General features: G+C 43.5%; 1 protein-coding gene across 1 annotated transcript in view; it reads right to left on the reverse strand.

Annotated features, from left to right (window-relative positions):
- LCLAT1 (lysocardiolipin acyltransferase 1) overlaps nt 1–26,794 on the reverse strand; it is a 206,697-nt gene extending 179,903 nt beyond the window's left edge. The window contains exon 1 of the mRNA XM_006118066.2: nt 26,616–26,794. The gene's annotated coding sequence lies outside the window, so the exon portion shown is untranslated. The remainder of the gene's footprint in view (nt 1–26,615) is intronic.
- Nucleotides 26,795–27,317: the final 523 nt, after the last annotated feature.

The raw sequence follows: 27,317 nt of genomic DNA on the forward strand, positions 1-27,317 counted from the left end.
AGAAGTTAACACAGCAAGAGAGAGCAAGAATGTTTTAGGCCTTGTGGGATATACCAACAACTTTTGCTTTAAAATTATCTGGATAATGTTTTTGTAGAACCATTAACCTAGCTGTAATGTAGTGTTTGAAAAAGGGAATGCTTGCATGTAATTCTGCTTCGGTATAAACCTCAATCTAGCAGAATTTTCACTCTTTGTTCTTACCTGTTCAGCACAAGTCTGGTGGAAAACCAACAATTCTTGATCATGTTAAATTTCAATGGGCAAATAGTAACAGAATAGGTATGTGACTCCTCTGTTACTGTTACCTACGCAAAAATAAGATGCATATTGTTTTCTATCCAAGAGGAGCACAAGGTTGTCTAGAAAAAGAGTTCCCATGGTAAATTGAAGAGAGGTGCCCTCAAATTTGAGTGATCAAGACCAGGCTCTCAAACCTGATGTACTCAATTTTGGCCATTTGCAATAGACTGATACTTCCTACACCAATATGAGATTACTACATTCTTCAACCACTCTATCCCCTAGCGTTACTAAGGCCTTTGATACAAGATAGGCTGTGGAGAAGCCTTCCTCAGCAGAGAAATACTTATACCTTACAGGGAATGCCATACTTTAGCCAATGGGTCTTGCCTCACACTATCCTGGTATCTGGGTCAAAGTTCTATTAAAGCTGGGAATTCTCAACCAACCCAGTGCTTGCCTGCCTAAATACATACATACTAACAGGAGTGAAAACCATGGCAAAGGACACTTATTGCAGAAGGTGGTTATTGCAATCCTTACAGCACTTGTAAATGTTAACCTTCAGTACAGATTGTGAACATTTAGCTAACTGGCTGGTGGGCTGTAACAGTAAGAATAGTACGGAAGAAACAAGAATTCCCCAATGTGAAGTTAAATTTTTTGGGTGTTGTGCCATTGCCTCTTGTGAAGACATTTTAAAGTTTGTTAAATCATATTTCCCTCTCCCCCACCCCCAAGTAAAAAAATAAATGGAATTTTGTCATAATATATTGCTTTTAAGAGAAAAGTCTGTATGAATACATGCAATGTAGACACATGAAGAACAATTTTCTAAACTGAAATGCTGTATAAACTTTAGTTATTTGTTTCCCAATAATCGGTTTTATGTTGCCACTCAGAATGATAAGGAAGTTTTCCTTACTGTCCATATGAAAAGAGTAACTTCCACTAAATCAAGGCTACCAAGGAGCTTTTCTAACCTAACATTTTCCTAAAGAGCTCCTACAAAAACCTCAGTTTCAAGGTTCACAAAGGAGAAATAATGGACATGGGGGAAATTATTAAACAAAAATGTGGTCTCACTCAGACAGAGAAAAAGGTCAGTACTATTGGGCGAACTTCTAAGTACAATTTGCTGGAAAAGTCAAAGGACAGTTACTTACTCCACAATAACGGGTTCTTCAAGATCCTGTCAGTGTAGTTCCCACTATAGGCGCACATGTGTCTTATGAGTGAGTACTTTTTTTAGAAGCCATGAATACCAGGACTAGGCATGTGCCCCAACCCCCCTCCCATGCAAGGGACGAGAAGTCATTTGAAGCTTGTGATAGATGAGAATTACAAAATGCAAGAGTGGAGGGTAGATAAGACCTATACTGAAAACTTCTTAAAGAAGTACAGTTACTGTAGGAAATATCAGCCTTTCTTCCATCTTGGAAAATATGAGAGTGTAGAACCCACAGAAGGTGAATGACCATCAGTATCTCCTAGCTCAGAAGTATCTGTTGCATCAATCACTGCTCTCTAGAACTTGGCATCTGACCTAGCAGCTAAATACAGAGTTTAATACAGGTCAGCAAGTTATTCCACATTGCTGCTTTGCAAATTTCTAATACTCACAGATTTTTGAAACAGATGGAGGAATATTGCCTAAGCTCTGGTGGAGCAAGCATTGATATCTGGTGAGAGAAGTAAACCAGACATCTGACAGGACAAGGTAATATATTTTGATATTCTTTGTGATGGAATGGCCTGACCTTTAGAACTCCCAGTACTTGCTAGACACTGATGGTTGGCAACCATCTATATGAGTTAGTACAGTTAATGTAGTAAAGTCCTGGGCTCTTGTACATTTCAAAGGCTCTGATGCCACAGGGAGCATAGGGCCAGTCCCCCGCTGGCCCCGTGCTCCCTGCAGAGTCAGCTTTATTGATTAATCGCATAGTCAATGGAAATCCCATCCACTATTCAATTAGTTAATTAATCTAAATTTAACATCCCTAATGGGAAGTCTAAATAGATATCTGTTTTGACCAATACCTGAAACTATAGAACTAGAATAGTGATTGCAAAACTGTTCCTTTAACTTTGGGTATCAGTAGGAAGTCATAAAGTAGCCTCCGTCCCAGGCTTCAGAAAAAAAATCCTGGTCTCAGACTTCCTATGGAATAAAGTTTGACATTTGGCAGTCTTCAATGGCAAAAAATTCAAATGAATGTAACTCAGATGAAGGAACTGAATAAGGGCCATGCATGACTGGTCAAACTGAACAGGTTTTTCTTGACTTCTGAAAGAGGGAGTGCCATTGGGGTTACCCCGTTCTGAGGGCACCAGGTCCAGCATTCAATGACCTCCAAGAAGAGGGGTGAACAAATATAATACATGGTTGTCCTACTGTTTCGCTGTGTCTAGACTACATCCTTCTGTCGACAGAGGGATGTAAATGAGGCACTTTGAAAGTGCAAATGAAGTGGGGATTTAAATATCCTGTGCTTCATTTGCATAATCGCATCATGGCGCTCGTTTGAAAGAGCGCCATGACACAATTATGCAAATGAAGCACAGGATATTTAAATCCCCACTTCATTTGCACTTTCAAAGTGCCTCATTACTTCCCTCTGTCGACAGAGGGATGTAAGTCTAGACACAGCGTTTGTGAAGATCTGAGATGAAGAATGCTACGCAAGCCTGTTTGATGGCTACAAAGCTAGAGATGTTAAATATCAGTTTAACTGAATAGTCAAGTACCCTCATGAATTCTTATCAGTTAGTCAACTATTCTATGGTCCTGGTAGCAGGGCCAGCAGCAGCATGGGGTGCCAGGTGGGAGCTAGACCACAAGGGGAGACAGTTTAAAAACCAGCTCTTCTTGCAGAGCAGCTGCTTATTGCTCTGTGCTGCTGCCTCTGATAAAGAGACAGCAGTGCAGGGTGGCAGCTGCCCCTATCTGGGGGTAGAGTCTGAGTTCCTGGACCCAGCGCAAACGGCAACTGAGCTAGGCTGCCTGCCTACCCACCCAGCTCCTATAATACACTTTAAATGCACAGCCACACTGGGAGTAGGTCCCAGACCCGCATGAGCCAGAATTGAGCCGGGCTGCTGCCCAGCCTGCTAAAATATGTAGTGGTGTGGGGAGGGAAAATGTGTGTAGTCTATAGCAGTGGTCCCCAACCTTTGGAGGCTGCCGGGCACCAGGGGGTGTGGCCGTTCGCCCGGGGCCGGAGCTCCCCTCCCCCTCCAAGCACCGCGCGCCCGAAGTGTGGGCGGCCAATTCGTGGCGCTCCCAGGGCCGGCGCTCACTGTGCGCCATGCACCCGGGGCCGGCTCCAGCACCATGCGTGCGCCACGTGCCCAGGGCCAGGCCAGCCCCGAGCACTTGGCAGGCGCACACGAATGCCATGTTGGGGACCACTGGTCTATAGCATTAACCTACAAGCTTTTGCTTATCGGTTAATCACTACACTATTAGATCCCTACTACAAACTCCAAAGTTCAGTCCAAAGTTTCTTGAATTTGTAAGTCGTCCAAATGAGCTCCCCAATGTGTCCCTGAAACATCTACAATTAGCAGCTCTGTTAGGAAGAAAACTAAAAAGGTACCTTTTTCCATGTGTTTGTGGGTTCCCGCTAGGGATGTTAGCATATAGTCATTTATACTATTAACTGATAAGCCTGGGTTTATCGGTTAATCTTAACTACGTGTACACAGACCCCCTTGCTGCCTTTATCACAGGCAGCAAGGAGTGGGGCTGGAGACAATAGCCAGTGTCCATGGAGAGCTGGCTTTTAAGCCAGATCCCCATGCATGCCAGCTCCTGCAGAGTTCACCCCTCCAACCTGTGCTGTTGCCTCTGATAAAGGCAGGAATGTAGGGGGAAGAAAGGAGGCAGGAGCCAGTACATGTGGGAAGCAACTTCCAAGCTAGCTCCCTGCAAGTATCAGATCCCGCAGAGCCACCTGCCCTCCATACTATTGCCTCTATCAGAGGCAGTGGGGTGGGGCAGATGGGAGCCAGTGTAAACATGTAACCACTAAACATTCCAGTGGTTACACATTTATACAGATAACCATTAGTTAACATCCCTACTAGCTAGGTATCTTCCTTTCATGTCTTCCCCAGTGGCTTTATTTTTTGTAATGGCCCCACCTGTATAGCAAATTTGAATGTATACCATTAAGGATGTTAGCATATACTCATTTATACAATTAACCGGTAAGCCCAGGAACACACCCACAGTATTCACAGATTTCACCTTTCATAATTATCTCAAGAACATATTCCCCATGAATGGGGAGAGCTTCCTATATACACGATTGTCTAAAATACAACAATATCTGGCACCAACAAATATTTGCACCCAACAGAACTTCAAAACCAACTCGTTTTCTCCTGTCAAGGAAAATTAAGACATTTTCCCTTCAGATTAGGGGTGTTGCAAAAGGCACCATGCCTAGATTTATTACAAATATAGGGGAGGGGGGCTGCTTCTAGTTGTAACAGTTCCTATACAAATTAAATGGCTATATTAAGACAAATTTTGAGAACTGAAATCCAAGATAAAACCACTGATGTCTAAGAACAAAGTGAACTGAAATGTTCATATTTCAGTAAAAATAGTGCCAACTACAAACATTGGAAACAGTGGATAATTCTGTTATTTAAAACTTGGTATTCAAGTGGAATAAATGTAAAACTTATGTTCTTAATGAACTAATACTCTGTCCTGTGAGCAAAACCATAATTCTGAGCAATCTCCACTCCCTCTGTCACTTGCAATGGTTAGAAATAGATGATTCTGCAGAAACATTCTTTATAAATCAAATAGACATCAAAGTACATTTTAAGGAAACCCAGAGCAAATACACTCCTCTCTCTAATGGGGACATATGAAATTCAGAAAGCTAAGTTATGCTACATTCACTTACTCATTGACACTAAACCACTAACAAGCAACCTGCAAAAGAAAAAAAAATGTGGCTTGTGCTCTTTTCATAGTATTTATGGCCAGAATGGACTTTGTATCATCTGATTCAGAAGTGGGCAAAAAGGGCCGCCACGGGCAAGATCTGTCCCACCAAGCGGGTTTATCTCGCCTGCAGACACCCTGCCGCTCCCCCACCCGCAGACCAAATTAGGGTCTGGAGACAGGGGAACACACAGTCTCCTCCCCCACCAGCGTCGCACACACTTTTGCAGGATGGGGGCAGGGCAGGAGGAGACTTCACGTCCCCTCTTCCCCCTCCCCCTCCTCTGACAGCAACCAGACAGCCAACACAGGCCCTGATTGACATGCAGGTGGGGAGAGCGTGCAAGCTCTATTCCTGCCCTGCAAGGGGCACGCAATGCTTAGTTAGCCGCCAACTCCTCAGCTGGCAGTTGACTAAGCGTGGCACCACCTTACAAGGCAGGGAGTGAGACACTTTCCATGCTCCCCATGCCCACACAACCTGATTGACCTGCAAGCAAGGGAGAGTGCGCGAAGTCTCCTCCCGTCGCCAGGCCATGGGCCAACTGTTCAGAACCGAGCCCAGTGGCTGGCGCCCAGACCGGGAAATAGGGCAGACAGTCAGACGGTGCCGGAACAGGAAGGTCCGGCCTGTACACATTTAACATGTATACATTGGATCTTAGCTCTGGTCAGTCTGTCTGGTCAGTCTGTCTTAAAACCAAAACCATCTCCCACATCCTGAAGATTCCAGGACCACTAAATTTGGTGTACAGCTTCCTCGTATCATAACTTAAAGCAAGGTCAGTGTTTGGTTGTACAAGCAAGATGGGATGTGCCTGGGATGGGATTGCTTCTCATAAAACCATATACAGAAGAGACTGAATCAGCAGGCAGGTGAAAGGGGCTAGGTGGGGGCACGCTCTCCTGCAAGGAAGCGAGGGGAGAGTGCACAGTTCGCTGCATTACTCACTCTGCCCGGAGAACAGAGGGCAGAAGAATCTGTACCTGCTGCAGCCGGGGGACATGCATCCCTCCCCCAGTTGGGCCCACGTGAGCAGCAGCAGCTGCTGCCACAGAGAGGCTCTTCTCACCTGGCCCCAAGCTGTTGCACTGAGAAGAGACTGGAGTAGTCTTCGCTCCTCAGGGCATCCTGCATTTTGAAACCCTCATCCCCAGCCTCAGGATGATTTAAATAAAATGAAAAATGTGCATGTGTCATTTAAAAAAAAATGAGTTAAGGATCTGAGCAATGCCAGGTAAATCCTCTAGTGCCAAATAAAAAACTCTTCATTTCTTTCTTAGCAATCTTTTTACTATTTTAAACACCATTTTCAACTATTCCAGTAGACTGTGGATAACCTGGACTTGCTGTAATGTTTTTTTCCATCATATGCTAATGCAAAACTTTTCAAGGCTCTTGACCAGTGAAGGACAACCAAGGCTAGTGAGTGGCTTCATCTTCACGGGCTGCATTATTGAAATAAGGAATGTGCACTAACCATGATCCCAAGAATAAGTTTAAATACACTGCACTTGATTCTCCTTCTTGATCGTGCCTTTTCACTACAATATGATCCATCATTGGGGCAAATTAAATTACTGGCAAAAGAGACAAAAAAGCAGAGGGAGCACACAGATCTCACAATGTTGTGTGCAATCAGCACACACCTCACATGTGCTCTTGCTTTAAATGCATGTCACACTTCTCATTTTGGCAGGGACTACTTCAACCTCCCTCCAAGCCCTGCCCCCAGTCCATCCCTTCTCTCAAACCCCCATTCAACCTCTTCCTGCCACCTGCCTTGAGCAAGCCCCATTCCTTCTTGCGTTTCCAGAGCTCTATGAATTGGTTGATTTGCACTCCATCCCTGCCTCTTTTCCCTTCCAGAGCTTGAACATCACCAGTCGGCTGATTGGTGACGTTCAAGCCCTCGAAGGGACAGGTAGGAGTAGGGTCAGGTTTCGAATCAGCTGATTCACAGCTCTCCAGTAGTCCTAGGAAGGAGGGAGCAATAGATAAGTGTGGGGCCTCCAGCGCAATGGGGCAGGGTGGCGTTGTGCAGGCTGCACATAGAATCCTGATGGACTGCATGTGGCCCACAGGTTGCCCACTGCTACTCGACTGACATTGAGGTCCATTATCAGTTACCATCATATTGGGGTGCCATGCCCTGCAAAAATTGATTTAATTTTATTAATGACTTGTTTGGCTCATGTGTTTTCTAGCATGGATGATTTAGGAAAATATGAAAACATAACCGCATCCTTTTCATTCAGACTGATCTCAGCCTACTTTAAATCAACATCTCAGGTTTACTTTAATAAATGCCATAGGCTGTTTAGATTTAGCATTTCAATCTTCAGTGTTTCGTTTCTTTGCAGTCGATACAGAATGTCTCTTGCTCTTCATTTTTATTTTTCCAATATCAAAATGTCCCTCACATAGGCATTTCAAAATTTCTTCTAATTGCAAAAAGAACTTCTCTATTACCTTTAAACAAAATTCCTTCACTGGTGAATCTTGAATAAATTGCTTATATGGCTATGATATTTGTGTGTGTGCATGTCCATTTTCAACAACTCTAATAATTTGAAAATTCTCATCTTGTCTTGTTGCTTTTAAAATCTCTTCCCCATACTTTTTCTCAAAAAGGAAATATTTTAGGTACATCTACATGTATTACATCATCTTCAATTACATTAGCTACGCCAGGGCTACTCAACTTTCGAAGCTCCAGGGGCCACAATGATACTCACAGCACATGCCAAGGGCCGCAATTTAAGTGTACAGTAGAGTCCAGATTATCCGACCTTCGCTAATCCGACATTCCGCTTTATCCGACATAGCCGGCTCCTGAAAGCAAAACTAAAACGCCGCACTACCCCCAGCCGCCTGTCATGTGACTTGGCCCATTTCTCCTTCCCCAGCTGCTGACACCCCTACTGCTGCTGCTCCTGCCGGCGCCACTCAGTCACCATTCCTGCCTGTCCCCTTCCTTCCCTGCAGCGCCCAGAGCAACGTGGCAGCGAGTGGGGCCATTCTCCCCTGCGCCCAGGGGCTGCAGGGAGGGAAGGGGCCAGGCCACCCGAATCAATTACAGGTAATCCCTATTATCTGACATTTTAGTTAATCCAACCACCTGTTGGTTCTGTTTAGGTCGGATAATCAGGACTCTACTGTAGCTGAATATACATGCAAATACATGCAAATAGCTTCTTTCACACTGAGGGGCATGAATACAAAGATCAAGGCAAGACTACACAACATGCAGGCCCCATTTAAGTTAGTTCTGCTGCTATTAATAAAGTGCAATATTAACCTGATTTCCACTTATATGACAGCACTTTTAATGAGCAATGACAGTCCAGGAATTTAACTACTAAAACTCCTATCAACAGAAGACCATTATATGGACTACTTTTTTGTTTAGGTTCCCACCAGCAGGCCATGTGTTGAGTACACCTGGGCTACCCTATGTGGTCTAGTACAGTGGTTCCTACATTTTTTTATGCCATTCACAAATAATGAATACGCAAATATGCAAAAAAGTTGCTGGTCCGCCTAGCCTATAACATATCCTCTTCCTCCCCAGTGCCTAACACACTTTGAGCCCCACTCCTATGCCCCATGCGATTTGACCTTTTAAACTCTGACCCCTACAGCCTATGCCAACACCCTCTTGCCCCGTGACCCCAAAATGCCCTCACCCATCACCCCTTTGCCCCCACACCAGCCCCGCACTCACCAGAGAGGCTGCCCCCTCTAGGGAGCATGGCCCTTACTGCCATGTAGGCAGAGAGAGTGCCTTCCTCCTTCGCACCCCTTCCATCCCTAAGCACATCTTGCACGCCTAAGGGAGGGGGGGAAGAGGGCAGAGCCCTAGCCAGCCACCATTACGGAGGGGTGTGCCTCCTGCTCTACCTCCTCCTGTCACCATCTCAACCCCAGTGCTGCCACTGACAAAAGTGGCCACACAAGTGGGAGGGGGGGAAGCCCTGGGGAGGTGCCTTCTGCTCCCCCTCAGTTCCAGTGCTGCCACTAGTAAAAGCAGATGTGCAGGTGGGGGAGGAGGGAAGCAGAGCACTAGGAAGGCACCTCCTGCTCTGCCTCGGCAGCAAAAGCAGCCATGTGGACAGGGGGATCAGTCACTATCAGCATGCCTGCCTCCTTCCTTCTTTGCATCCCCTCCCTCCCCAAGCACAGAGTGGGGAGGGGGGAGGAAGATGCCTCCAGCTCTGCCCTCCTGCTACCACCATCTGAGCCACCACAGCTGCCAGAAGTGAGCCACTAGGAACAGCTGTCTTGAACTCCCATGGCCACCGCGACCTGGCAGTCAGTGGTACACGGCCCCGCGGTTGGGAACTGCTGCTCTAGAAAGCATATGAGCAAAGATTTGTCTAGCTGCTACTCTAATTTTGAATTATGTAAATACAACTGAAAAAATAAATCTTTGTAACTCAGGCACTGTGTCTGTCATGTTCCTTTTTTAAATGTTAGCTGATTATTTATTACATGTTTTTGCCACTATAGATCTATCTGCATGAAAGTTTTGCATGCAAAAAAATGCCAAAGCCTCTTCTTCTATTTAAGAATGGTATGTCAACAACACATGCAACGCTAGATGCATAAACAACTTGTTTCTATACAATCACCATATTTTTGTTATAGAACTGCTCCAAGGCCCTTATTTGGACACTCCTGGAAACAAGTTTTGTAAGCTGTTTTGATTAGTTGTTTAAGCTGCTTAAATTCTTCTTGGTGTTGACAGTCCCATTTCCACCTCATTTTCACTAAGTAAAGCCCCTTAATTTGTTTTTTTCTGCTATTTTACACACTGCAGGCAGTGAAGAAATTGATGTTCTAGTTCCTCCAGTATCTCTGAATTCTACCTGTTTAGCGCTAAACAGGTTTCTAAACCTACAACAGAAATACCTTACCCCTTAATTACTACAAATTGTATGTTTTCTGAATAAACTAAGACAAGTCATTCACAAATATCCCAAAATAGGACATTTTCTTTTTACTACTAAAAGATGATAAATATTTCAATATTTCTTCTGTGTATAATGTAAAAGTCACTGATTAAGCTCAGCAATTTGGAAAATTCTCACCACTTTTTTCAGATGTATATCTAATCATTTTTCTTACATGGATTTCTTTTATATGCATCATTTGATCTCTTATCATAAGCTCTAATGGATTCTGGAAGTTACACATCTGACTTCTTATCTTTAGATCTGTTTTAAATGATTAAAAGTCTCATCCTCTAGTTTCACTCAAGAAATCAAATAAAGTATTTTAAATGTTTACCAGAAAAAAAAAATGAAACAGTACTCATATTTTTACAACAAACTCAGAGGCAGCTAGTTCTCCAACATTAAGCTCAAATGAAGTGCATAAAATTGCTTCATTACCTGCAATATTCAAAGAAGATGGCAATGTTTTGTTCACCTTTCTTTTGAGTAGATCCTAATGCCATGGAAAACCAAACCAAGCTCTTATTTACACCTCTCTCATTTTTCAGCATTTCTCTACATTTTTGGAAATGTGAGAATTTATAATTGAACCACCTTATTTCACTCAAACTTGTTTTTCACTTTTGAGTAACTTTTATGTCAGGGTTTTGAGTATTTTGTTGTTGCTGCCTGAATTTCTTACAGTTTTGTGTAACTTTTCACTTCTAGTACCAATTGTTATGTTCAAGTAATCCACTGTAGCAATTAATCATTAAGACTAAACTTAACAGCCTTCACTAGATATATTGTTAACATATACACAGAGTATCTAGACTCATGTCAATATACTAGTCTAACCAAAAACCAGCCTCCCTCTACCGGCTCCCACACCTAGGAAATTTTATTCGTTCTCTTAAAGCCAAAGAAACACAACCATAGTAACATTTTTTACGACAGCATCACACTGGGAGCTCATGTTTGTCCACCCTGATCACCAATCCTTTTCAGAATCACTGTTTTACAGGATACAGTTCTCCAGTTCTGTAGGTATGGCCTGCATTCCCTCTTCTGAGATGTAGAAAGATGCAAAGTGATACATTAAAATACGTTGTTTGAATAGGGCCATCTTATTAACAATTCCAATTGTTCTGCATGACTTCTCTGTCCTCAACATTTACCATTCTGCCAATCTCTGATCTGCAAAATTTATCAGCAGTGATTTCATAATTACATCCATGCCACTGACATAAATGTTGAAAGTGTGGGGTCTAGTAAAAATCTCTGCAAGACACTACTATGAAAACATACCCAATTAATGATTCCCCTCTGACAACTTCAGTAGAACCTCAATAAGATGATAGCACCAGAGTTACAGATTGACTGATTAACTAGGCACCAAGTGAAATAAGGCATTCCAATCAGCCAGCAGCAGAGCCCCAAAAAATGAAAAGGTAAATGCTGATCTGTGCCTGTAACGCACCTTAAAGGTAGGCACAACTAAGCTGCCTATCCCTGTTCCAAGGTGCAGAGTAATCATTTACCTCACAGCAAGATGCTGGGACTGCCAGCTCAAGGCACCCAGAGCCAGACAGCAGAGAAGGAGCAGCATTGGAGTCTGCAGCACTTTCAACCTCCCCCACGTACCTAGTAGGAAGAGGCTAAAAAGTTTCTCTCTCTCACCAACAGAAATTGGGCCAATAAAAGGTGCTACCTCACACCTACTCTCTCTAAATTACCTCAGAAAGGACTGTCTCTCTTCCTGATCCTACACCATCAGTTAGGATCAGAAGAAATACTTGTGCTGAAACAGTGTACAGTAAACTTCCGATAATCCGGCACCTTTAGGACCCAGGGGATGCCGGATTATCATATATGCTGGACTATCGGAAGAGGGGGCTATGAGGGGTCTAGGGTGGTGTGGGGGGGATGCAACCCAGACCCTTCATTGCCTCGCCTTCCGATAGTCCAGCTCTGCCCCAGGCGTCCCCGATTCAGCCGCTGCTCGTCAGTTTCAGCAGCAGCTGAAACGGGATGCCTGCGGCAGAGCAGCTGGGGTGCTGCCGGGTTGGTCCAGTAGCGCCAAGGGGTGGCGCTACCAGACCAATCCGGCAGCACCCCAGGTGCTCTGCCCCAGGCGTTCCCAAGTCAGCCGCTGTTGAAACTGACCAGCGGCTGACTCCAGGAAGCCTGGGGCAGAGCAGCTCTGCCCCGGGCTTCCCGGAGTCAGCCGCTGGTCAGTTTCAGCAGTGGCTGAATCGGGGACAGCTTGGGTGCTGCCGGGTTGGTCCCGCAGTCCCGAGGGGCAGCGCTACGGGACCTACTGGCAGCACTCCAGCTGCTCTGCCCCCAGCTTCCCCGATTCAGCCTCTGGTCAGTTTCAGCAGCAGCTGAATCGGGGAAGCCGGGGGCAGAGCAGCTCCAAAGCCTGGAGCACTTCCGGGTTCCTGATGGTGCCGGACCATCAGGAGTGCCGGACCATCAGATGCCGGACCAATGGAGTTTTACTGTATTCATAAATGAGAGAGGGCTGTTGGTGGGATATACTCTATAGGGGTCCATTGATCTTGAAACTCACTCCCTATTTGCTCCAAAACTGCCTAATCATGTTGATTTTGGGAGTACTACAAAGATTTTTTTCCTAATTTTGGGGAAGAGGAAAACACAGAAAGTAGTTACTGGTGGAGCAGTATGGAGATTGTTTTAATCTTTATTTGTCTGCTAAGAATCAAACGGATTTTTTTGAATCTGCAATAATTAAGGGAGTTGTGATAATTTTCTAAATCCATTCAATGTCATCTGATTCTCTCTTGCTTCATATATCTCACTCTTCCCAAATGAACATATTCTAGTCAATTATTTTCATAAAAGTGTAGTGCTTACTGTATATCTGCATAGAAACTTTCTTAAAGTAACAAATAATGTTTAATTGTACACTAATCTGCTAATTAGGAGCAAAATGAAAATTGAAAATTTAAGGAATACCTTGAGGATGCTCAGACATATTTCATAAGAATTAGAAGGGTTTGGGGTTATAATCCAGTTTTAAAGATTTGTGAACCAATGCAGTTTCTTTCTAACTTTGTCAGTGGATACTTCATAGTCTTTTTAATGAATACAAGATTTCTAATACCATACTAAATTATATTTTTGAGCCTAGTTTCCAAACATTTTCACAGAAAACAAAGGCACTTCAAAATATAACCTCACTGGTTTACCATCTTAACCTTTTCTCTTTTTAATTTAGTACAAAGATATATGCAGACATGCTATGTTAGTAATATATATTTTAGAAAGAATATGGGTTATGTTAATTTTAAGATGCCTGGAAAAATTTGGTCTATCTTGATTGAAATCTATATTTATAAAATGAAAGGAAAATTTAGCCACAGAAGCCAAACTTAATTTAGAAAAAACAAGCATATTGCTGCCAAATGCTATCCTAAGTTTAGATGTCGGACTTAAAAATATTGTAATTATGAGAAACCAAAATGGATTTCTAAATGTTTCAAGATGAACTAGCCACTGAGTAATTCACAAGATAGGCAATTATCTTCTGAATTCAAACACATACAATGTTAATACTTACTATGAATAAATGCAAATTATACATTTTAGCTTGTACAGGTACTGGAGGAAATCAAAGTAAAATGACAGCTATTTTAAAATTTGAGAATAATACCAGACAAAAGAAACCATAATGAATCTAAGAGCAAAATGCAGCAAGTGATGTGAAAAAAGTGTGTTCGACAAATATTTTTTCCTGAAAAAATGTGCTTTTCACTGATTCAGCTGAGGGGGTTATGCACTCATGGACATGTTAGACCCTACAGAATGCAGTCCATGGGCAAGTAAAGTTTTGTTTAAAGTGGAGCACTGACTAGATGATTCATGTCAGTTACCCTGGCTAACGTCTCTAAATAAAAAGACTGAAAGAAGAAAGAAAGAAGTCCTAATAGTTTCCCGCTCAAGTCTTGTTTGGGACTATATCATTAGTTAAATCTCTTTAAGTTCAAGCCAGCAGGGTCTACTTGGGGCTGTCAGAACACTTCAGCGCGCTCTACAATTCACATCCCTGCTATTCTGGACTGTGTAGACAAGTCTCGATTATTTCATTTTACTATATGCTAATATCACCATCCGGGAAAAATATTATGTAACTGAAAGTCGAGCATCTTGTTTGGCTGAACTCTCCTAGAACAAACATTGTATGTACGTACCTGTGCATATATTATTGGGAGAAAGGGAAAGAGCATGTCCAAAACATGTGATTGACTGGAGTCTACTACAAGAACAGTTAATAGAAAGGAATGGCTACTAATTGATTGAAATAGAGATATTTCATAATCTAGAGAAAATTCCAAAAAGAATAAGAAATTAGTGGCAACATAATTATGCAGACTCAGGAAAAGCCAATATCATTTTATAGAAAAAGTTAGACATGAACATGAAAAGACTGCTAAAGCTAAGTGTTAATTTTGTTCTTTTTAATGTGACACTGGTAGTTAAGAATTCAACAAGTGGTTGTCCATTCTGTGTTGGGTCCAACTACTATATAAGCTAAATTACTAAAATCAAAACAGCAAGAGAAAAAGACATCTGTATCAAAATTTGTTTTCTTTTGTGCACCCTCCTGCTTTGTCTTCACCAGTGCCATCATGAAGCATGCAGTCTTTTGTTTAAGATAATGATGTGTGACAATGAAAGGAAAGCTAATTCCATTTCTTCTTCTAATAATAATTCTGCTACACTGCCTGCTTCAGCACTGGAAACTCTTACTCTTGCTAAATCTTCATATATTCATCAACAAGTTTAAGATGATTTGAAAAGACTGACCTGTGCCCAGAATAATTAATTTGACAGTATATTTGCTAGAAGTATTTTTGCTAGTAATAGACCACTGCATATGGTCAAATTCTTTACATACTAGAATATTTGGTTGTGGCAGTTGTAAGTTACATCCAATTTACAAAATAATGAGAAAAATGTCTAGTAGGAGGTCTTCCACATGCCAAAGCAGATGTGAAAAAATAGCTGGTGTTGCCCAAGCTGCCAAGTCTCTAGTCAGTGTTTGATGGAGAAATATTCACAACAAGGAGGTCAGTATCATCGTGGTAACACCACAATCACTGTTTTACTAATGCCAGTGCACAACTGAGCATCACTTCACACATCCCAATATACTGCTGAACAGTTTAAAAATACAATTAAGTAGAGGACTTACCTGGCATTGCTTGGGTCTGGGGAAGGGAAAAGAGGAGGGTCAGAACAGGAGGCTGGGCAGTTCCTCAAGGCTGCCCAGGGCCATGCTGCTCCAGTAGCAGGGCCACCCAGGCCTATGCTTATCCAGCGGCAGTTCCACAGGGACAGCAGGGGCTTCCCCCCTCAATCCAATGCTGGGACAAACCATGCCCAGCTCCAACACAGGAACCTTACCAGGTTACCAACTTGGGATGGTTGTTGGCAATATTCAGAGTAAGGATGTTAAGGACTAGTTGACTAATTGCTTCCCTTGCCCTTGCTGCCTCTATCAGATAAAAGCAGCAAAGGTGGGGGGAGAGGGTATTTCAAAGCGGCACCACCGCACAGAGCCCGGGGTACAGGCTCCATGCAGCACTGCTGCTTTGAAATGCCGTGGTGGCATTTCAAAGGGCAGCACCACATGGAGCTGACCCCAGGCTCTGTGTGCACTGCCCCTTTGAAATGCCACAGCAGCATTTCAAAGGGGCAGCACTGCACAGCTGACCCTGGGCTTTGTGCGGTGCTGCCACTTTGAAATGAGGGGCAACACAGAGCCCGGGACCAGCTGTGTGGTGCTGCCCCTTTAAAATGCAACAGTGGCGTTTCAAAGTGGCAGCATCACTTGGAGCCTGGGGTCAGCAAAGCAGAAGCATTAGCATGGAGCCTGGAGTCAGCGGAACCTCCCACTGGCCCCAGACTGCACATGAAGTTCCAACTTTGAAATGTACAAGACCCGGTGGGCTCTTGTACATTTCAAAGGCAGAATGCAGAAGTGCCTATCAACTAGTCAAGTAGTCCATGGAAATTCCATCAACTACTCGATTAGTAAGTTAATCGATACTAAACATCCTTCATTCAAAGGCCTCTTCCCCAGCCATCCACTGTCTTACAGATGCAGTCAAACCCTGTGGCCATTCTACAGTATAACTGTGACTGCTAGGAGACCCTTCCCCCTAGCATTTTGTGAAAAACATTGGAATTCCAGGCACATCCCCTTTTCTTGGCACAACCAAATCCTGAACTTGCTTTATGCCGGGATAAAAGAAAGCTGTATAACGAATTTGGTGGTCCTAGCTCTTACCCTTTAGTTCTCAAACAAATGGACTCAGACAGACAGACGATGGACACACAGATACACAAACTCTCCAAAATATATAGTAGATTAATTCGGTCCACATATTTCAGTTGCAACTGACAACACCGCTAATATGAAAACTGCTTGGCCTTTATTGATAAATAAGTATCCACACCTTCCGTATTACAGACGTTGCTATGTGTCTGTTTTATTAATTTCATTTTTCTTCAAGAATGAATAGTTACACAATTATGATTACATTACAATGTAAAGCAAACTGCTAAAAATGTAATTGTCTTCAAAATCATCATTTCATTGTCTTTTACATTTTTCTGAGTTTAATAACTCAATTACAAGTAACTTTTTTTGTAAATAGTTAAAAATATCTAAGGCTAAGCTTATTAGAGACATGAAGTCTTACTTTTTTCTTTATAGTTGTTACAGTTCTAGTAAATTAGTTCTGATCAATATTTGAGGAGTTATTTTTGGGCCTGCCAAATGCTCAGTCCTATGCAGACAGTTAATTTTTGCCATTAACAATTACCCCAGACTGATTCTATTAACTTGGAGGGGAGAGGACAGAGAGAGAGAGAGAGAGAGAGGTGTCCAAAAAGAAAGGTAATTTATCACTCAACAATGGTGTAACTAAATTAGAACCACACAACTGCCTTAATGGGAAGAGAGTTTCAAGAGAAAACAATCAAAAACATGAAATTTAGCAGAAAGCTTCCTCTCTAAAGCCAAAGAAATCAATTTCCAAAAGAGACGGAGTTAGCAGCACCTGCCCGCCCTGTGTTGCTGCCTCTCATAGAGGCAACAGCGGGGGGGAGGAGGGGGGCAGGCAGCACTGTGGAGCTGGTGTTGGGGGGAAACCATCTTTTAAGCTGGCGCCCCCCAGCCCCAGCTCCTGCCTCTCCCCCGCTGCCTTTGTAGGAGGCAGCAAAGTGGTATGTGCGGGTAGGCAGGTCTGTGGAGCTAGTACAGGTGGGGGGGGAGGGGAGAAGAGGGAGCTTGAAATTAAGCTTCCTGCAGGTATCAGCTCCAGCCTCCCCCAACAGCCTTCCCACTGCTGCCTTTCTATCAGAGGTAGCAATGCAAGGGCATAGGGGAAGAGGAGGATCCGGTGCTCATGGGGAGCCTGCTTAAAGCCAGCTCCTCACAAGCATCAGCTCCCACTCCCCTACCCTCTTGCTGCCTCTAATACAGAGGCAGCAGGGAGGGGTCGTGCATGTAGTCGACAGGATTAACCGATAAGCCTGGGCTAATCATTTACTCGACTATTCACTAAAAACCCTACCTGCCACATCCTTTGCTTCAACTACTACTGACTTCACCCATTCCTAATACCTGTTAGGCAATTCAAGATAAAATTAATTGTTCCAAAATAAGCATAACAAAAGTCAATGTCTTACGACGTCCCAATATTTTCATTTGTTAGAATAAAATTGTCATTTACAGGTAGAAATTAGGGCCTAATTTTTCTACAATATCAAAAACTTTCAAATATGTGTATTACTCTAGAACAACATGAAAACTTTAAAAGAAAAACTCAATTTACTGGGCTGTCCTCCCATTTTTATTCTTTTAAATAAAACATTAAGAAATTCAGTAAAGTTAGCCATTGGCTTATACATCTTTATGAAAAAGGATCTCAAAATGTTCTACAAACTGAAATGGATACACAAAGAAACCACAGCCCTGGGGATACGGTATGAAAGGAAGACAGTATTAAAGTTACAGCATCTACACCGTACAGCAGTTTTTTGTGCTAGGGAGAATACCTTACTGCAGGAAAGAACTAAGTACAATGTAATTACCTTATTTATATTCTGACCAACACTTATCTATATTAGAAAAGTGCACTCATTTAATTAAATTAATTTTAAAATAGTCTAGTTAAAATGAGCACAATGCCTTAATGTAAAAACACACAAAACAGCTTAACACAGATGCTAAACATGGATAGACAAGAGTTAAAATGCTTTAAGGCAGTGGTTCATGGCCCATGGCCAACCTGGCTCAATGCAAACCTTTCTATGGACCACCGGTTACTAAATGGAAACTCACCATTAATTACAAAATTACACCCAAGCCATTTTGCTAGTGCTGCAGAGCAAGGGAGAATGGTTTAGTTTAACCAGTAAGAAAGGAAATATTTATTTAAATTATTAAATAGATTAAGTGCTTTTACTCTCTCATGTTAGTTAAATTTCATTTTAAAGTAAAATATTAATTTACTACAGGGCTGTATCCCCTGCTCTCTATGCTTGCCAACCCCTTTCCCTCTAGAGGTAAGTGTCTGTCCAGGAGAGAGCAGTAGTGGGCTGGGGGCAGAGTGTCTGGCCAGGGGAAAGGGGGAGGGGAGGAGCAGGCTGAGGTTGCAGGGTCTCGGCTGAGGCAGAGACACACTGGGATGGGTGCAGGGAGGGGGAAGGGTGCACCGCTCCCACCTCCTACACTCCTGAGTTCTAAGGAGGGGGGAAGCTGTAAGGCTCCCACCCAGCACCGGAGTGGGGGGCAGGTAGGAAGGGAGGAGGCAGAGTGGCTGAGGACAGAGGAGGCGGCAGAATGCAGAGTGCCGTGATAACTAGAGATGTTAAATATCGGTTAATTAAGAATTCATGAGGTTAATTGACTTTTCATCAGTTAGTCGACTATTCTACAGTCCCCGGGCAGCCCCTCTCCAGGGGAGGGGTCTGAGCTCCTGGACCTAGCACAAGCCGGAACTGAGCCAAGCTGCCTGCCAACTTGACTCCTAATGCACTTTAAATACAGAGGCCCAGTGGGGGTAGGTCCTGGACCCAGTGCAAGCCAGGACTGAGCTAGGCTGCAGGTCAGCCTGCTAAAAAAAAAATTAGCAGAGGTGTGGAGGGGAAGGGAGAATGCATGTAGTCCAGTGTTTCCCAAATGGTGCTCCACGGAACCCTGGGGTTCCGCGAAGCGAATGTAAGGTTTCCACGAGAACCTGAACGCTCCCCTCCCCCCGCCCATAAAGAGACAGAGGAGCCCGGCGCGCAAAGACGCTGGCTCCTTCCCCGCTCCCCTTTCAGACATCTCCTGCGTCCCCCGCTGCCGCTCTGCTTTTACCACCGGACCTAGCAGGACCAACAGCTGCTTGTCCCGCTTCTGCCCGATCAACACAAGATCCCTCTCCCACGTCCCCCGCTACTGCTCTGCTTTTAGCGTCGGAAAAAGCAGAGTGGCAGCGGGGGATGCGGGAGAGGGATCTTGGGTTGATCGGGCAGAAGTGGGACTAGCAGCTGTGGCTGCTGCTAGGTCCCTTGGTAAAGGCAGCATGTGTGTGTGTGGGCGGGGGGAGGAGGGAGTACTATCAGTGAGTGGAACCACCAGAACTCCTACTCACTGTGAGGATCGGAACAATCCCCATACACACTGTGAGGACACGTGGCTCCTGTGTGTGACTTTGAATTCTTAAACTTAATCTAATATCAAAATTCCCCATGGATCGTTGGTTAAAAGAAGGAACTTTAAAGAGAAAAGTGAGTACTTCAAACTCCAATATTTTTACTGAAACCAGCAAGGAAAATACTGAGGCAGCTCAAGTTAATTATGAAAAATTTCAGCTGACTAATAAGAAACGCAGGTATTGTGAGGACTATTTGGCATTTGGATTCACAAGCAATGGAAATGAAGATGGTCCAGGTGCCCAGTGTGTAGTGTGCAACAAAATATTATCTAATAGTTGTTTAGTACCTGCTAAATTGCGAAGACATTTTGAAACAAATCATCCAGAATACAAAGATAAAGACATTAGTTTTTTAAGCAAAAGCTTGAATCGCTTGAAAAAAGTAAACTCTTCATGTCAAAAATTGCCAAATCTGATAATGAAAATGCAACAGAGGCATCTTACAAAGTAAGCTATCGTATATCGCTCTCCGAAGAAGCACACACTATTGGGGAATCACTCATAAAACCATGTGCAAAAGATATTGTGATGTGTATGTTGGATCAGGAGTCTAGTAAAAAAGTTGAGGCTGTGCCACTATCAAACAATACTGTCACACGTCGTATTCACGATCTTGCTGCTGACATCAAAAAGGAGCTTATTTTTCGGCTGCATTTATGTGATGCATATGCATTACAAATAGATGAGTCCACTGATGTTGCAGGTCTTGCAGTTCTGCTTGTATTTGTCCGTTATGATTTTAATAGTTCTATTGAAGAAGACTTATGTGAATTTTTGCAAACCAATACAACTGGTGAGAATATATTCAATTGTATCAATAACTTTATGAAAACATCAAATAAGCTGGGAAAAATGTGTTGATGTGTGCTGTGATGGTGCCAAAGCAATGGCAGGAACAGTGGCTGGCACTGTAACACGAATAAAAAATGTAGCACCAAACTGCACCAGCAGTCACTGCATTCTCCACAGACACGAACTGGTAGTTAAGAATATTTCTCCCTCTCTTAAAAACATGTTGGACGAAGCAGTACAGATTATTAATTATATAAAAACTCGACCATTACAATCAAGACTGTTCAAAATTATGTGTGAAGATATGGGTAGTCAGCACACAGCCCTGCTTCTACATACAGAAGTCAGGTGGCTATCACGAGGAGAGTGCTGGTTAGATTATTTGAATTGCGTCATGAGCTCTCCGCAAATCTGATTGATCACAAATTCCAACTTTCTGATCGTTTAACAGACTTTTTGTGGTTATCTAGAGTTGTATATCTTGCAGACATCTTTACAAAACTAAATCTGTCGCTGCAAGGAAAGAATGTAAATATTTTTAATGTGAAAGACAAAATTTTGTCATTGTCACGGAAGCTACAGTTTTGGATCTCATCTGTAGGACGAAATGATTTGGATTGTTTACCAACTCTGAATGATTTCCTTGAAGAAAATGGATACAAACTTGATGAAGATATTCGCAGCGACATTGCAGATCATCTCCGCGATTTATACACAAACATCGTTAAGTATTTTCCAAACATCAATGACAACAATAACTGGATTCGAAATCCATTAAGTTTAACAGAAAAGCCAGTCAGTTTTTCTACACAAGATTATGAAAACCTAATTGAAATCGCTTCAGATGGTCAATTAATACAAAAATTTAAAGAAGTTTCTCTGATTACATTTTGGAGTGACTTATGTCAAAGTCAAGAATATTCATCTTTATCAAGATGCGCAATTTGTCAGCTGTTACTCTTTGCCAGTACATACTTGTGCGAAACTGGGTTCTCGAACTATGCAGCAGTGAAAACGAGATACAGAAATTGACTGAATGCTGCGCCAGATATGCAAATCCAACTTTCTAGTATTAAACCAAATATAAAAAGAATTTGCCAAGAAGAGAAGAAAAACCACTCTTTGCATTGAAAACTATGAATATAATTAATATTATTTGATAGTTTTATTTTTGTACATACTTAATATGATTTTTGTTGAATATAAATGAATGGTGTTATATTCAATATGTTGAATTTAAATGAATGGTGATCTCATGACCGTATTTAGCATCTTATTACTACCAATTGTGTTGTACTGGCAGTCTGTGTTTTTTTTTTTGCTCGACAAACTTAATCTCTGGCTAGGGGGTTCCTGGAAATTTTTCTGAGTTTGAAAGGGTTCTGTGGTCAAAAATAATTGGGAAACACTGGTATAGTCTATAGCATTAACCTATAAGCTTTGGCTAATCAGTTAATCGACTATACTATTACATCCCTAATAATGGCATCACTCTGTCATCCCGCAAGAAAGTTTTAGAGGAAGGGAGGAGAATCCAACACAAAAGGTTCCCATATTTTCTTTATTTATGGCAGAGGTGGCCACTGATCCATAGAAAAATCAGTTGGGGACTACACAAGTGAGACCCGCCCCCCAAAAAAAACCCTAACAACGTTGCTCTCAACTGAGACACTACACTCCTCTGGTGCTCCAGCCCCACTTAGGGACGGACAGAGAGGACTGAGGTTCAGGGCTTCCCATAGGCTAGATTTACTCTTCTGGGGTTCCAGGGTTAGTGGATTTTGTGGACCCCCCAGACTCTGGGTTTAGGATTCAGTGTGTGGGACAGGGTTGCCAGTGAGAGGGAAGGGAGTGCAGGATCTGGGCAGGAGGTGGGGTGCATGAGGCGGTGAAAATGCAAGGTCTGGGTGCAAGGAAAGGTGCAGGAGCAACCTGGGAGTAGGATGTCTGGCCTGGGGGAGGTGGTAAGAGCAAGGGAAGGTGCAGTATGCGGCCAGGAGGGAGGATGTATGGCTGGCGGGAGGATACAAGAGAGGACTGGGGGGTGCGAAGTCTCAGCAAGGGCATGCATGAGTCTGGGTATGAGAGGATGGGGGGGCAGTTACCCACCTTCGGGCCCTGCGCCATTCCCAGGCATGGCCTCCTGCTGCTCCCACTGGCTGGATTCTAGCCAATGGGGGGGAGGGGGAACTTGCAGGCAGCATACACATGTGCTGCCACTCCCCCAGCCGGGGAGGGAGGAGAGCTTCTTCCCTGTGAGCTGGATCACACAGGAAGGCTCAGGGCTTTCTCTCTCCCACTAAGCGAGAAGCCAACACCAGTGCTCCAATTTCACAGGGGAGGGAGAGAGAAGCTGGAGCGCTAGCATAGGATCCCCGCCCGCAGTGAGAAGGGAACTGAGCTCAAGCTGTGGACCACCTAGAAGGCAGCTGCAGACCTCTGCAGTTTGAAAACAACTGGCTTAATGTCTGGTCTCTATGACAAAGTTGGATCCAAGTAACCTGCCTTCTGTCACCTTACCACGCAAGAGTATATGCTTAAATTAGTCTCCTAACAATGTAAGCACCTCAATATACAGTAACACCACTTTCACAGAGTAGATCCACAGCTCATGTACCATACTCAGATCAATGCAATGTGAGTGTAGACACCATGTGCAGAGAAATAAAGCAGTAATGGCCCAATTTGCAGTGATACCAAGTAGCTGCTATTACTAACGTTATCTGTGAATAGTGCCTACTTTCCCCTTGTAACTGAGATTTTTTATATATATTAGACTAACACTAAACAGCAAGTCCACAGTAAACCCGCAAATAGTTTTAGCTGATCTGAAACTCCACTTTTCAACAAATAAATTATGAAAAAAATCATACATTTCTTTATTTAGGAGCTTATTTGTAATGGGCATCCAGGTTTTTCATTTTTCTTTTAAATCTTGTCCCTATTTTCACCATTTACCTTTTTCTTACATTTCACTTCAGAGTTTAAAAAAAAATAGACCATCCATTTATGGTTAGTTTCACTTCATGTTTTCATGCAGGTGTAGTGTAACACAAAGTGTTCATTCCATAGCAGTGATGGACAATGTCTAAAGGATTTATAAATTTTGTTTTAAATGCACACAAATCCAAGAATTTTTATCTGAACTGTATTTGTCCTTCCTCTCCTACCTCTGGAAACTCAAGGCACAGCACAGACTCTTACACTCATACAGAGCTGGGCTACAGAGACTTGTTCTCCAGGAGAGCTTCTCCTCCTTGGAGAAGTCCGGGGAAGGAGACTTTAGGAAGGTCCTGAAATTTAATCTCATTTTACAAGTAATATGCAATCAGCTACCCAAGCATTCCTTAATGCTCCATAAGTCTATTTTATTTTTAGTTTTGCTGGTTTGTTTTTCCCTTTATAGAGGAGCCATTAGGAATTAAGTACATATTCAGTTCAACCTCAGAGTTACGAACACATCAGGAAAGGAGGCTGTTCATAAGTCTGAAACATTCATAATTCTGAACTAGGAATATAAAATCCTGTTTAATTAGTTAACCAGTTAAACATGTTTAACCAATTAACCGGGATGAACAGTCCTACCCACCCACAGTGGCCAGCCTGGAGCAGCCCCTCCCCCCCCCCCCCCACCACATTTAACCAGCTGAACATGCACATCCCTACTCTGAACAAAATATTATGGTTATTCTTTCAAATGTTTACAACTTAACATTGACTTACTACAGCTTTGAAAATTTTACTATGCAGAAGAAAAATGCTGTTTTTGCCATCTGAATTTAAACGAAACAAGCAAAGAAACCTTGTCAAAACTTTTTTCAAAAACTGTCTTTTTTTTATTACTTATGCTTAACACTGTACTGTTAAGGTTTTTTGGCTTTGCTGCTACCTGATTGTGTACTTGTGGTTCCAAATGAGGTGTGTGGTTAACCAGTCAACTTGTAACTGGTGTTCATAACTGAGGTTCTACTATAGGAGTTCAATTTGTCCTGAAAGAAGAGTGATTGTGGCATTTTTCATTTTTTTAGTAGTGTATTAAAAAAGATTCTCCCTATCACCAAAAAATATTAAGCATGTTCAACGTGAATGAGTTTTTACTCTTAGGTCCCACAAGAGAACTGTGAGCAGTGGCTGCATATCCAGAAAGAAAACAACGCATCCAGACACTTTTGGAATATTTTATTCACAACTCTTAGGGCTAGACACTTGTTTTTCAATGGAGGCTCACATGAACGGCTTATAATCAAACATTCAGACATCACCATTGGTATGCAAACTTTCTTCAAGACTTGCCAAATTCTTGACAAACTTAAAAATGTCATGGACCCAATGCTATGGTTCCACATTTAAGAGTGCAACAGATATTCTGAGTCCCATTCCTCCGTAGCATACCAACAAGCACAAGGTCCAATGTAATAAGATTAACTTTGATTTCAGCAAGTAAAATCTCTAAGGAGCATCTCAAGCTTCTCAGGCTTAACAAACTGTTCATGCACCATCCCTACACAGGAATGGACTAAGCCATCTCCAGCCCAGGGCTAATGTTAGACTTTGTAATGGTTGTTCTGGACCAGGATGGAGATGAGCAACTGAACTAATGCTCTGTTCTCTACCAGCTTTCCTCCTTCCTGCCCAACTCTGAAGTGTCCAGACAGCACTGAAAAAGCACGTAGCTGAATTGAACACATACAAGTCAGATCAGGGGAAGGAAATTGGGAAAAGTAGTCTCTTGAGACTGGGGATATGAAAGAAACAGGGACAAGCTGGACAAGGAGAGTGAAAAGAAAGAGGGAATAAGGGATGTGAACGAAACCAAGAAGAGGCTGGGACTATGAGCTGTAAGAGAAAAGGGGGTAGAAGGAACACAGATTAGGAACCAGGGATGGGGGGCATTTGGACTAGAAAGCAAAATAGGAGGCCCAGGTGGGTGAATCTTTAAGTACCTGATCACATACTTAATCTCCCCACATGGATCCTCCTGTAAAGAATGACCTACTCTGTGACTAAACCACAGGGTAATGAATGACACTGATCTGTAAGCCCATAACCTCATATACTGTGTAAACTGAATGTACTACTAGAGCAAGTGGATCTAGGCTCACCCATAATTTATCTTAATTAAGGGAGAGGAACCACTTAACCCTACAGACAGTATCGCCATTTAATTTTAAGCTCTTTTTCAACATTTCTTCATTTGGTTTCTCTGTAGGTTGCTGCCTTGCTAAAGTGAATGTGCCTAAAGGGAAAAATGTCTGTAGAGGAGAGGATTAAGTAAACAATAATTATTAAGCTAATAAAGCAAAACAAAGGGAAATCTAGATGATGCAACAGATGACTAAAATACAATGGAACAAACAATTGGACACCTATCTGTAAAATCAACACACTGATACTAAGGTTTTGTCTGCTTATCACAGCCCCCTGCTCAGCCCTATACAAAACGCAGAAATACCAAGAGCTTAATCTGCTAAATCTAATGACCACAAAAACTCAACGTGCGGCTTAGATGTAGCATGAAGTCCAGACTGTTAGAAGCATTTCTTATAAAAAGCCAAGCTGCATAAAAAGTGACAAAGAAAACCGGCAGCGAATAAACAACAGGACTTTCCCCACCAACCCGCAAGCCCATCTGCACGGCTCTGTTCCCACTGGGCAGCAACCCCGCGAGTCACTAGGCTGCAGGCGAAGAGCACCAAGCGCCCGTCCACGCAGGGCTTGACAGGGGCTCCAGCCGGCGCAAGGGCACGGGGGGGGGGGGGCTCCCACTAGGGGAGTCAGTGTCAAGGGAGCTGCAGGGCAGGGGCAGGGGCAGAGCGCGCGGGCCCGACACGCAGCGGCGGGGAGGGCGCGGGATGGGCTCGCCCCCCGCAGCACCGACCCCGCCTCGTTTCCACAAGTCCCCCTCCCCGCCCGGAGGCGGGCCCCGGCCTTACCTGCGCCGCGGCAGCGGGAGGAGACCCCCCCGCCCCTTCACACCCGCGCGGCCAGAGGCTCAGCCCCTCATGCAGCCGGGGGCCCGGTGACAGCGGTTGAGCTGCCGCGAGGGGGGAGAACATGCCGGGCCGCCGCCATCTTCCCCGAGTCTCCCCGACCTCTTCGCCGGGTCACTTCCGGGTCACTTGTGCCGAAACTGGGTCTCCCCTTCCCCCTCTTAAAGGGACAGCGCCCCCAGCGCCTGGCCCTCCGGCGGGCTCCGCTCCCTCACAGATGCTTATGGAACAGTGATAGAAATGTAGCCGTGTTAGTCTGGGGTAGCTGAAGCAAAATGCAGGACAATGTAGCACTTTAAAGACTAACAAGATGGTTTATTAGGTGATGAGCTTTCGTGGGCCAGACCCACTTCCTCAGATCAAATAATGGAAGAAAATAGTCACAACCATATATACCAAAGGATACAATTAAAAAAATGAACAAATATGAAAAGGACAAATCACATTTCAGAACAGGAGGGGGATGCGGGGGGGGGGGGGGGGAGGGAAGGAAGGTAAGTGTCTGTGAATTGATGATATTAGAGGTGGGGAGAGTGGGATGTCTGTGAGCTAATGGTATTAGAGGTGATAACTGGGGAAGCTATCTTGGTAATGGGTGAGATAGTTTGAGTGTTTGTTCATTCCTTCCCGGAGAGTGTTGAATTT

Source organism: Pelodiscus sinensis, chromosome 3 (assembly GCF_049634645.1).
Source record: "Pelodiscus sinensis isolate JC-2024 chromosome 3, ASM4963464v1, whole genome shotgun sequence".
NCBI classification, from domain to species: domain Eukaryota; kingdom Metazoa; phylum Chordata; order Testudines; family Trionychidae; genus Pelodiscus; species Pelodiscus sinensis.